The sequence below is a fragment of the Mustelus asterias genome, chromosome 7, assembly GCF_964213995.1.
Source record: "Mustelus asterias chromosome 7, sMusAst1.hap1.1, whole genome shotgun sequence".
Lineage (NCBI taxonomy): Eukaryota > Metazoa > Chordata > Chondrichthyes > Carcharhiniformes > Triakidae > Mustelus > Mustelus asterias.
In genome coordinates, this window is record NC_135807.1 from 100,841,279 (window position 1) to 100,853,645 (window position 12,367).

The following is a 12,367-nucleotide window of genomic DNA, read 5'->3' on the forward strand; positions in this document are numbered from 1 at the left end:
GGACACTTCACTTGTGACTGCAAGCAACAAAAATGCATTGCAGTCACCGCGGGTAGGCAGATTATGTGTGGCAAGTGCAACAGCACCCACGTAAGCTCAGCCTCAGGGACATATCCATTTGATTCTCACCAAGAGGTACAATCAAGTGGACAGTCCAGGGGGAGGGAAGGTTCCACAAGATGGGGCCATGCGGTCAAACGACACCGGGGTAATGCATGTTATCGGGTTAAAGACGGGTACGTGTTTTATTTAAAAATGTATATATGACGGCCACAGACAGGCCTCCAAGGTTCTTTTCCGTAGGGACAATCAGACCTCTCACGGTTCCATGCCCAAGCGAAGGGCATGTCCAAAAACGCATAGTGACCAGGGCCATCAGCGCAGAATTTTGCTCCGACTGGCAGGCCCCTGTCACACTAGGGTCTTCTTTAGGATATGGATTTCTGGGGACACTATCCCTGGGAGGCGCCGCAGGGGTGATCAGTGCCAGTAATAGGAACTTCTTCATATGTGGACTGACCATTTTAGGAAACAACACCCTACAAGCATTAGGCGCAATTGACCAAGAACTCGCAGAACTCAGACTATACACACAACAAACGAGATATGCGGTGGACTATCAGCTAGCCAGACAAGGGGGGGTATGCACCATCATCAAGGAAAAATGCATCACATACGTACACGACGAGACACTAAACATAACAGCAGCCATGTCCGGGATACAAAAGCAATTGGATAACTTTAAACAGGGGTTAACAGGGACTGATGGGTGGTTAGGATGGCTGTTTAACACAGTTTGGGGAGCATATATTATGAAGGGATTAATCCTAGTAGTAGCCATCCTGTTCACACTCTGCCTTGGCCTAACCTGTATTAAAGTGATATGTGCAAATATTACATCAAGAATGCTACCCACTGCCAGTATCCAGATGCAAGAACTTAACAACGACCCAGAAGAGGAGGAACAACGGCAAGGACAACAGCTGTACAAATCACTGTTCCTCTGAAGGTCGTCCATGGGGGGTCAGCCATGAATGGCACCCCCTGGACGAGAGGAGGGACTGAAGGAGGAAATTTTCCAGAAAACCATATTTGCATCATCAAACATATTTTTATTGGACTAATTGGCACCACTCATAACGGGCCAACAATGCAGAGGGGCACCCCCGGATGGATATTCGATCGGGTCCCCCCCTGCACAGCTGAGAGACTCACGAATTTCAGAAACTACGGAAGATCCCTAATCTGCCTAGCAACAGCGCATAGCTGCATTTTAAACTGGCCAAGGAAGATCAAGATCCCTATGAAACGAGACAGAGAGTGGGTTATCAAAACCAAGCTATCACTGAAATATTACCAATTCGGCCAAGGCAGACATAAAAATCTGATAAACTAAGAGATAAGGATAAAAGGTTAAGAATGAAATACCCCAGACACCCAACAGGACAGGATGACATTAACACTCAATCTCACAAGCAGGAAACACAGACACGGAACAATAGGACCAATTTAAATAAGAGGACACATAGAGATAGTAATGGGAAACGCATTTAGACACCGGGGCAGGACCAAGTAATCCCATTAACACGAACACACACCATACAAATGCTAATCCATGAAACTTCCTAGGGACTTTTGAAACTGACAGACCACTTTATACATTGTGTAAAAAAAGGCATAATCAAATGTTCCCGCGCGAATTTTGGATCCCTATAAAGATCCAGAGCTGATGTGATTTAATTGAGATCAACGTGGCCAAGCCACTGTTTCTGAGCTGGCTACGGGGGTCTCCCTGGGATCCCAGTAATTGTACAATAAAGACACGCTTTGAACCTTGATTTGCGACTCAACTTCTATTCTGCACTGGTAAGGGATATTTCCCTACAACACTGTCATAGATGATGAATCATTGTGCCAGCTCAGCCTTGGACTGACAAAGAAAAAGAGTATTTGAGGATAAGGAACTTAAACCTGAGACTAGGCTCATGAGTTTCAAGGCAGAAGTAATCCCTGTGCTTCTGTTTGCTTTGGATTTTGGACAACCTACAGCAGACACCATAACACTGGAGGAGTACCACCAACATTGCCTTCAAAAGATGCTCCAACTACAGTGGCAAAAAAGGTGGTCAAACTTCAGCCTCTCCCAAGTCAATACGCCCAGCATGAAGGCACTGATTATTCAAAACCAGCTCCTCGAGGCAAGGCATGTCGTTTGTATGCCTGAGACCAGACTCCTGAAGCAACTGCTCTACTTGGGATTTGGTAGTGGCAGGAGACTCTCAGGAGGAAAGCTGAAATGTTTAGGGGTCCTCACAGCATCCCTGAAGGGGTCAAATATCCCAAGCCATTCATTGGAGTCCTTGGTATGTGACTGTATAGATTGGAAAAGATTCATTTAGGAAGACAAAGAACTAATTGAGAGACTTCAGGAACAAAGAGTTGAAATTGAGGCATCATAGAAATCATACAAGATCTCCAAATAGCCAACCCACCTGATCCTCCAAGCAAACTTGCCCCACATGGGGCAGAGAATGCAGATCACATGTTGAACTTGCACCAATTCTGGATTCATTGAACTGGAGTGGAAGCAAATCACCTTCAATCCCGAGGAACTGTGTAAGGAAGAACTATGTAAAGTTGTGATCAGACTGGCTCACTTGTATCTTGTAACTTTTCAGATCAAATGTTTGTCAATGCAGTTTCTCCTGAACCATTTTTCACTAATTTCATTTTCCTGGTGCTATAATAATTGAAAGCAACTTGGCACCTATTTTTTAAAAAAAAGTACTTTCTGCAGTGTATTTGACACTTATGTTCTTGCCTGTTTAGTAAGGAAATACAAGAAAGATTAAAAAACAGAACGTTAGCAAATGCGATGTTTTCAGTGTTAGGACATGGCAGAAAACACACTTTTCTTGACTTAACAATTATAAATATATTGCTGACTATTTGAGCCTCAAATTGGAAGTTTTTCTTTCCCTGAGTTTCATCTCTGATCCACTCTGGTTTTAATGTATAAAAGCAATTTGCCCAGTTTTTGAAAAAAATCATCGCTGCAGCAAGATATATGATTATGTACCCCTTTAGACTTTTTCTTGCACCATTTGCTCCATTTCTTTGGCCCCTTAACCTGCCAGAAGTGTGAGCTAAATATTTTTATCATTTTTTTTCAGTGCCTCAAACTTTTTCTTTCATTTCCCATTCTGTACCTGATTTGATTGCAGATTCCCCACACTTCTTCCATCACGTTAATCCACTCTTTTTTCCTTTGTGTTTTGTTTCCCAATCCCTAAATCTGGTTAAGGAGATTTCTCAGTTCTGTTCACCTGAGCTCCTTCAATGTTGTTACCAGCTTCCACTGCCAGCAAAATTGAAGTCCATGCAATAAAATAGAAGCTAGCAGCAACACTACAAAGTTGGCTGAGTACTGACCCAGTAGGAACTCCACTATACAGTCCTCCAGGCAAAAGAAAGTTCACCACCACTATTTTCTTTCCTGTCACTTAGCCAATTTTGTATCCATACAGGTATCGCCAATTTTGTTCCATTGGCATGTAGTTTGTTGACAAACCTATTATGTGGTAATTTATTAGGTGCCCTGTGAAAGTCCATGTACATCACACCAACTGCAGTATCCCCATCAACTCTCTCTGTTAGCTCAGCAAGAAACTTAATTAAATGAATAAAACAAGATTTCTGTTTAACAAATTGATTTTGACCTTCCTCAATCAATCCACACTTGTTCACATGACTTAGTAATTCTGTCCTGGAGTATTGTTTCTAAAGCTTTCCCAACAATGGAATGAAACTGACTGGCCTATCTTCCTAGTTCCCACCTTTTTTTGAACAAAAGTGTAACATTTGCAATTCTCTGATAGCACTGCCGTACCAAAGGAGGATTGGAAGATGATGGGCAGTACCTCTGAAATTCCGACCTTTGCTCAACAACATAGGGTGCATCCCATCTGGGCTTGATGACCTATCTGCTTTATGTACAGTCAACCTTTCCAGTATCTCTATCAATTTGTAGCTCATTTAGTATCTCTACAATCTTATTAACCATGACTTCCACAGCATCTTCCTTGGCAAAGACAGATGCAAAGTATTCATTTCGTACCTTAGCCATGCCTCTGATTCCATGCATAGGTCTCCTTTTTGGATGCTAATTGACCCCACCCTCCCCCTCCCCTTATTACCCATCTATTACTTAGATGCTTATAAAATAATTTTGTATTCCTTTATATTAGCTGCCAGTCTATTCTCATAGTTATGCCCTGCCCCCCTCATTTCTATTTTCTTCTCTGAACTATTTTAGATTCAACCTAGTTCTCTTTTATGTTATCAACATGACATCTACTATTGTTTGTTCTTTTTTCTGCTTTTTACTCTTCCTATCTCTTTTATTACCCACAGCGCACTCGTTTTGGTTGCCTACCTTCCCCCTTATGGGAAAGTACCTTGATTGTACTCACCACCTCTTTTTGAAGACTACCTAATTCTAAATTATGTTTTCCCTGTCAAACTTTGATTTTAATTTATCTGGCCCAATCCATTTTCAACCACCTAAAATTGACTCTCCTTCAATTAAGTATTTTATTTAGATTGCTCCTGCTCTTTCCCATAGCTAATCTAGATTTTATGGTACTTTGAATGCTGTTACCTAAATGTTTCTCTTCTGACACTTGTTCCATTTGACCCCACATCATTCCCCATTTATTTTGCAATATTTCAATAACTTGGATTTTATGAGCTGTGTTGGTTTACTTGAGTAGGTTTGTTTAAATTGTCAATTTGGATGGCAGAGATGAATCGTTGGTTTATTCAATGTTGGACAAAGTGCTAATGTGCCTGTAAACCAGAAGTAGGATACCCATCAGGGCCTTGAGATAACTCATGGTTCTACCTCCGTATTAAATACTGCAAGAACTATTGACGTTGGCCCATGTTTATACCAGTCAAGTGGCAGTTCCAAAGCAAAAATTATGTGACTTGCTCTGAACCTGTCAAACTTACCAGATTATTTTTGTGGGGTCCTTATGTGTCACATTACTGGATTACTGGGTGGCAATGTTGTGCCCCATATGCATTATTCTGGTGGAATGTTGGTGACTCTTTCTCTTATCAGTGGAAGATGAGATAACTTTGGGATTGTAAAAACTCTCAGATTTGCCAGGTATCAGTAATTTAGCCTAGACATGAAACACTTTGCCCTCGAAAGTATTCTTGAAGAGATCAAACATCCTTACCAACTCCTAGGAATCCTTGGTATGCAACAGAGCTACATGGAGAAGATTCATCTGGATAGGCATCGAACACATTGAGAGACTTCGGGAACACGCAGAGGTGAAAGCTACTTTCTTAAGTTGCCTTAAACTTGTACTCATCTAAACCTGCTTTGGGTTGTAAAATCTTGTCGAGTAGCAGACCTAATCTAAACCAAACTTTAGTGTGTATCTCACAGATATCAATACTGACCATTGTATTGTTAAGCAATGTTTAGTATTTATCATATGTTTTGCACCTTCTGTGGAATCTCACAGAAGTTTCACGTTTCCAGTCCCACTTTTAGTGAAGCTGCCTCAGGATACCCTTTTGTACCATATTAAGATGCTGATCTCTTACACACCATACTACAAGTAGAAGACCTGTTCGTGGAAGTAAGGGCTTATATAGTTATTGACCAGGAAAAATTGAACTTACCTAGCTTTTTACAAATGTACCTGAACAGGCGCCGGAGTGCGTCGACTAGGAGATTTTCACAGTAACTTCATTGCAGTGTTAATGTAAGCCTACTGTGACACTAATAAACTTGCAAAGCAAACGTAAAAATGTAAGACATAAAAATAGAAAGCAAAAGACAGCAGAAACGAGGGCGAACAGTAAATAGGACTATAGTACTGCGGCCCCGTTATAACCCGATGGGGTCCATAAAATGTTATCGTGAAAAAAAAGCGGGGTCGCGCTAAATCAGGGTTCAAGAAAATCAGCGTTCAAACTTATCCATGTTGACCTAACATCCTAAAACACCCCTATTATTGCCCTATTTGACCTGTTTTTTGCACGTTTACCATCTGGCAAGTAAATGACCTTTTAATTAAAGAATTCCACGAATAAATCGTTGTTACAGTAGAAATTAAAACAAATTAACTTTTAGTAAAGCTTTTTAATAAACAAAACAACAGTTTATTTCTTAAAAAAAGTGATCTAGTGCTCCTTGCTTGAACGTAGCATTTCACTGGCTGCGAGTGAAATCTAGAATGCTTCTGAGTTGGAGGAGTTTTATGTGATCCACCTCCTGGGTCTCCAGAACCGGTACACTTGCCTCCACCGGTGCTATAGTTATGTTACGGACGATCTCGGCGTCCGTCAGATGCTCATATGTTAGAATCATAGAATCCTACAGTGCAGAAAGAGGCCATTTGGCCCATCGAGTCTGCACCAACCACAATCCCACCCAGGCCCTATCCACATATCTCTACATATTTACCCACTAACCTATGCATCCCAGGATACTAAGGGGCAATTTAGAATGGCCAATCAACCTAGCCCGCACATCTTTGGACTGTGGGAGGAAACCCACGCAGACACGGGGAGAATGTGCAAACTCCACACAGACAGCGACCCGAGCTGGGATTCGAACCCAGGTCCCTGGAGCTGTGAAGCAGCAGTGCTAACCACTGTGCTACCGTGAATGTTGGGCATTCGTCGTTGGCAGAGTGCCACTGGTGTAGCTCTTTGCTGCATTCAGACAGCTTCTCTGCCTCACGCACATCTTCCTCTGTGAAGGATCATCATCATCTTCCATGGTGGATTGGCATGATGAAAAGGCTGGCCCCAGACCCTTTTCTCAGCATTTCTCTACACATGACGAGCTGACTGGTGGAGCATGGTGGAAACAGCGGGACGAACGAGATTTGCCAATCATGAGCGGGAAAAAAAGGGTCCAATGATTCATCGCGTTATATCCGAATTCGCACTAAATCGGGGCGCGTAAAATCAGGGTTCCACTGTACTAAAAATGTTAAGACCAATCTAACAACAATGTATCTGAATGCACAGAACATTCACATTGAAGTAGATGAATTCATTGCACAAATAAATGTAAACAGGTATGATATAATTGCAATCACGGAGCCATGACTGCAGAGTGACCGAAGATGGGAACTGAATATCCAGGAGTACTTGATACTTAGGAAGGGCAGGCAAAAAGGAAAAGGAAGTGGGATGGTATTGTTTAGTTGAGGATGAAAGCAGTGCAATAGTGAGAGAGGATATTGGCTCAGTAGATCTAGATGTCGAATTGGTCTCAGTGCAGCTAAAAAACAGCAAGGGATGGGAAACATTAGTGGGAGTTCTATATAGGTCTCAACAGTAGTGGCAAGAGTGGCATTAAACAGGAAATTAAAGATATATGTAATAAGAGTGCTACAGTAATCGTAGATGACTTTACATACAGATTTGGGTAAACCAAATTAGCAATAATACTATGGCGGATGAATTCCTGGAGTGTGTACGAGAGTTTTTAGACCACTATGTCGAGGAGACAACTCCATAACAGGCTATCTTAGATTTGGTATTGTCAATTGGTTAAGATAGATTAGATTGGGGAATGTCATTAAAACATGATGGTGGATAGGCAATGGCTAATATTTAAGGAAAGAATGTTTGCATTGTAATAATTATACATGTGTTTCTGGTGCAAAAACACACAAAAGAAACCCAACCATGGCTAACAAAAACTAAGGATCATTTTAGATCCAAAGGAAAGTCATTTAGAACTGCTAGAAGAAAAAAGCAAGCCTGATGATTGGAAGCATTTTAGAATTTGGCAAAGGAGGATTAAGAGGGGGAACATAGGGTATGAGAGTTAATTTGCAAGTAACATAAAAGTGGACATTAAAAGCTTCAAGAAGTATGTAAAAAGAAAAGGATTAGTGAAGATAAATGGAAGTTCCTTACAGTCCAAAAAGAGAATCTATAATGGAGAACAAGGAAATGGCAGAGCAATTAACTATGCTAGTTCTGTCCTCTCAGAGGAATACACAAATAACTTCCCAGAAATTCTAGGGAACAAAAGGTCTCATGAGAAGGAGGAATTGAAGGAAATTAGTATTACTGAAAAAATAGTGCTAGAGAAATTAATGGGACTGAAAGCTGATAAATCCTCAAGGCCTAATAATCTACATCCCAGTGTACGAAAGGAGGTGGCCATAGAAATAACGGATGTGTTGGTTGTTATCTTCCAAAATTCTATAGATTCTGGAATGGTCCTGCAGATTGGAGGGTGGCAAATGTAACCCCACTAGTTAAAAAAGGAGGGTGGGAGAAAACAGAGAATTAGAGACTTAACATAAGTATTAGGGAAAATGCTGGAGTCATATAAAGGATGTGGTAACAGGACATTGATAAGATAGCAACTGGATTAGACAAAGTCAACATGGATTTACAAAAGGGAAATCATGTTTGATGAACTTCCTGGTGATTTTTGAGGATGTAACTAGCAGAATAGATGAGGGAGAACCAGTATGGTGTATTTGGATTTTCAGAAAGCTTTTGCTAGAGTCCCACAAAAGGTTGGTGTGAAAAATTAAAGTACATAGGATTGGCGTAATGGCATTGATTGAGAATTATTTAATGGACAGACAACAGAGTAGGAATAACTTAGTCTTTTTCAGAGTAGAAGGCAGTGACTAGCGGGGTCCTGCCAGGGTCAGGCTTGGGCCCCAGCTATACACACTATTAATAATTAAGTTTCCTGATGACAGAAAACTTGATTGGAATATGAATGGTGAGGAGAATGCTGAAGTTTCAAGGTGATTTCGACAAGTTTAATGAGTGGCAAATACATGGCATGTACAAGATAATGTTGATAACTGTGAAGTTATCCACTTTGGTAGGAAAATATACTGGCAGAGTATTAAAATAGATTGGGAAATGTGATGCACAAAGGGACCTGGATATCTTTGTACACCAATCACTGAAAGCAAGTGTGCAGGTACAACAAGCAGTTAGGAAGGCAAATGATATGTTGGCCTTCATTGCGAGAGAACTTGAATACAGGAGCAAGGATGTCTTACTGCAGGTGTACAGGGCCTTGGTGAAACCACACCTGGAATATTGTATGCAGTTTTGGTCTCCTTACCTAAGAAAGGGCTGTTTGATTCTCTCCTTGGGTGACTCTGTGAATTTGCATGTTCTCCCCATGTATATGTGGGTTTCCTCTGTGTTCTCCCACAGTCCAAAAATCTGTAGGTTAGGTGGATTAGCCATGGTAAATGTGTGGGATTATATGAATTGGTGGAGGAGAGGTGTGTGGGTGGGATGCTCTTTCAGAGAATCAGTGCAAACTCGCTGGTCCCAATGGCCTCTTTCTGCACTGTAGAGATTCTACAGTGCAGAAACATCTATGATATTTGCCATGGAGGGAATGCAGCAGAGGTTCAGCAGTCTGACTCCTGGGATGGCAGGATTATCACACAAGGAGAAATTGGGTCAACTGGGCCTATATTTGTTTGTGTTTAGAAGAATGAATGAGGATCTCATTGAAATATAAAATTCTGACAGGGCTGGACAGACTGGATGCAGGGATGATGTTTCCTCTAGCTGGGGGTTCTAGAACAAGAGGTCAGAGTCTCAGGATACAGAGTAAGAAGACATTTACAACAGATGAGGGGAAATTTCTGCTGAGGGTTCTGAACCTGTGGAATTCTCTACCACAGAAGGCTTTGGAGGCCAAGTCACTGAATATATTTAAAAGTAAATTCCATATACGTCAGGGGATATGGGAGAGCGTGGGAGTATGGTGTTGAGATTGAGGATCAGCCATGATTGTATTGAATGGCAGGGCAGGCTTGAAGGGACCAATGACCTACCCTATTTTGTATGTTTTTACTGAAACATACAAGATTCTGAGAGGACTTGACAGAATAGAATCTGAGAGGCTGTTTCCTCTGGTCGGAGAGTGCCGGGGTATATAGTCGCAGGAATAAGGAGACAATCATTTTGGGCTGTGATGAGGAGGAAATTTCTTCACTCAAAGGATTGTGAATATTTTGTAATTTTCTGCTCTAGAGCACTGTGGGTGATCAGTCATTGAGTACATTCAAAGCTGCCATTGATAGATATTTGGACTATAAGTGAATCAAAAGATATTGGGATCAGGTGGGAAAGTGGAGCTGAGGTAGAGGACTAAGCATGATTTGAACAAGGTGGAGGCCCACTGGTGTTCTTATGACATTCATGTAGTACTGAGATGCTCTCCCTCAGTACTACACTGGCAGAGGTATGGTTTTTCAGATAAGTTGAACCAGGGTGGATGTTAAGATGGATGTAAAGATGGATGTAAAAGAACTAACTATTTTCAGGAAGTGGAAAGGTTCACTTCTAAATTCTTCAATCTGCAAAGTTGGAGATGGTGGGATGGATTTTCAGTTTCTCTGCCTGACGCATAACCCACTCGATTCTTGTTTGCTTTGATACCCAAGTAACCTGGAAACAATGTTGAAGCCCCACCGTTATTGTACTATTAAATCTAAGACTGATCTACACTGAGATGTGTGAAGTTTGCAGGCTTTATTCTACATTCAGTAAATCACCTACATATATATCAAAAGCTAAATCCACATTAGGTACTATTTTGGGAGTCCATCTCGTATGGAGGCAGTTGCTTTCTCTTTCAGTCCTGCTTCTTCACTTTAGGAAGGATGTAAATGGTTTGAAGAAGTTTCAAAGATCTACTGGATTGGTTGCAAGGGTGAGTGAAGAGATGAAGGAAGATCGATTGCTTTCCTCAAAGCACAGTAGGGTAAGAGGAGATTTAATAGAGATCTTCAAACTTCTGAAGTGTTATAATTGAGTAGACAGGGAGGAGCAAACCACTACCTGGAAGGTCGCAGATTCAACATAAATAACAAAAAAACCAGGAAGAGATGAGAATTGTTTTTGTGGTGAGTTATGATCTTAAATTTAGTTGTGGAAGGGTGGTGGAAGAAGATCCAATAGTAACTTTCAAAAGGTAATTTGAAGATGCAACAAAGTCTGTAAATTACAGAAACCTGAGGTACGGATTGACATTTTACAGAAGTCACTTGTATATCCTAAGGCAAGGAGCACATTCACAGTTAAGTGACAACTTAAATACTGTTCTGAACCTACTTTGTCTAGGCATGTGTTTAAAACTCAATGTATCACTGTGCTGGTTGGTGAAAAACAACTTGGGAGAAAGACCAGTAAAAAAAATTATCCCGTGGGATAAGAAAATAAGAAAAGTGTGTTAAGTGGAAAGATTAAACACACAGCAAAACTAAATTACAGATACCTTTGCAACTGGCATTAGATGACATTTAGCAAGTGTTATTTTCAAAATGGCCTATGTACAGCATAAGATTTACCAACAATCTTGAAGAATTGGCAAAAATTGGGAAGTGAGTTGCTCACTGCAGAATACCCTGCTTCTGGCCTGCTCTTGTAGTCACATTATGTGCTCTGTCAAGTGTTGCCTTAATATAAAGGGCGGTTATTCTCACCTAATTTAAAGAGCACAAATTTCTCCCACCACTCATCCATAATCAAGTTTAATTTGTTTCTGATTTTATAGGCTGTGGTATATTTCCTAAACCCTCAGTTTTGGTATGATCCAATTTTCTATTCCTAATCCCACAGGAAAAATGAAGTAGGATGAACTCAAAAGGGCTAGTTTATTTGCACTTCATCAAAATTTGAATGAGGGTTTACAATGTCCCCCTTGTATTCTGAAAATAAATAAAGATTTACAGTAAACCAACAATAGAGGAAAGAATTATTTTTTCATATGGGTTCCAGAGTCTAGAATCCAAGTCCAATGAGGTATTCCTTCACGCAGTTTTACTCACTATGAGTGGCGTTGACCCCATGTCATGCGATACGTACACAAGTGATGAATGGTGATGGTACAGAATTTCCAGCAGTTCAACCTGGGCAGAGTTACTTTTCTTTGAGCTGCCAGTTAGAAGATAAACAACAGACTGAGCTTTGCAGTTCAGCATTATTTGTTCAACAAACCAGAGACCCATGTCACATAACAGCCCCTCCACACTGTCCTTGACAAGGGGTATGTATCCCTCATCTGGGTTCCTGAGGTTGTTAAATGCTTCAACCATTAGGAAGTAAAAGGAAGTTTGTGTCACTCTTTGTCTTGGCAGATGAGCAGACCCCTGTTGGCCAGGTTATGAAATGCAGACGCCATTGTGTAACTCTTTGAAAGTGGCTCCCCAGAGATAATGTGCGAGTTTCCCTGATTTTGTTCAGAGGTCACAGATTGATGTAAATTCAGCCATTTGAAGGATCTAATTTTAGATCTAGCCATGAGGATATCTGCATATTTTATAAA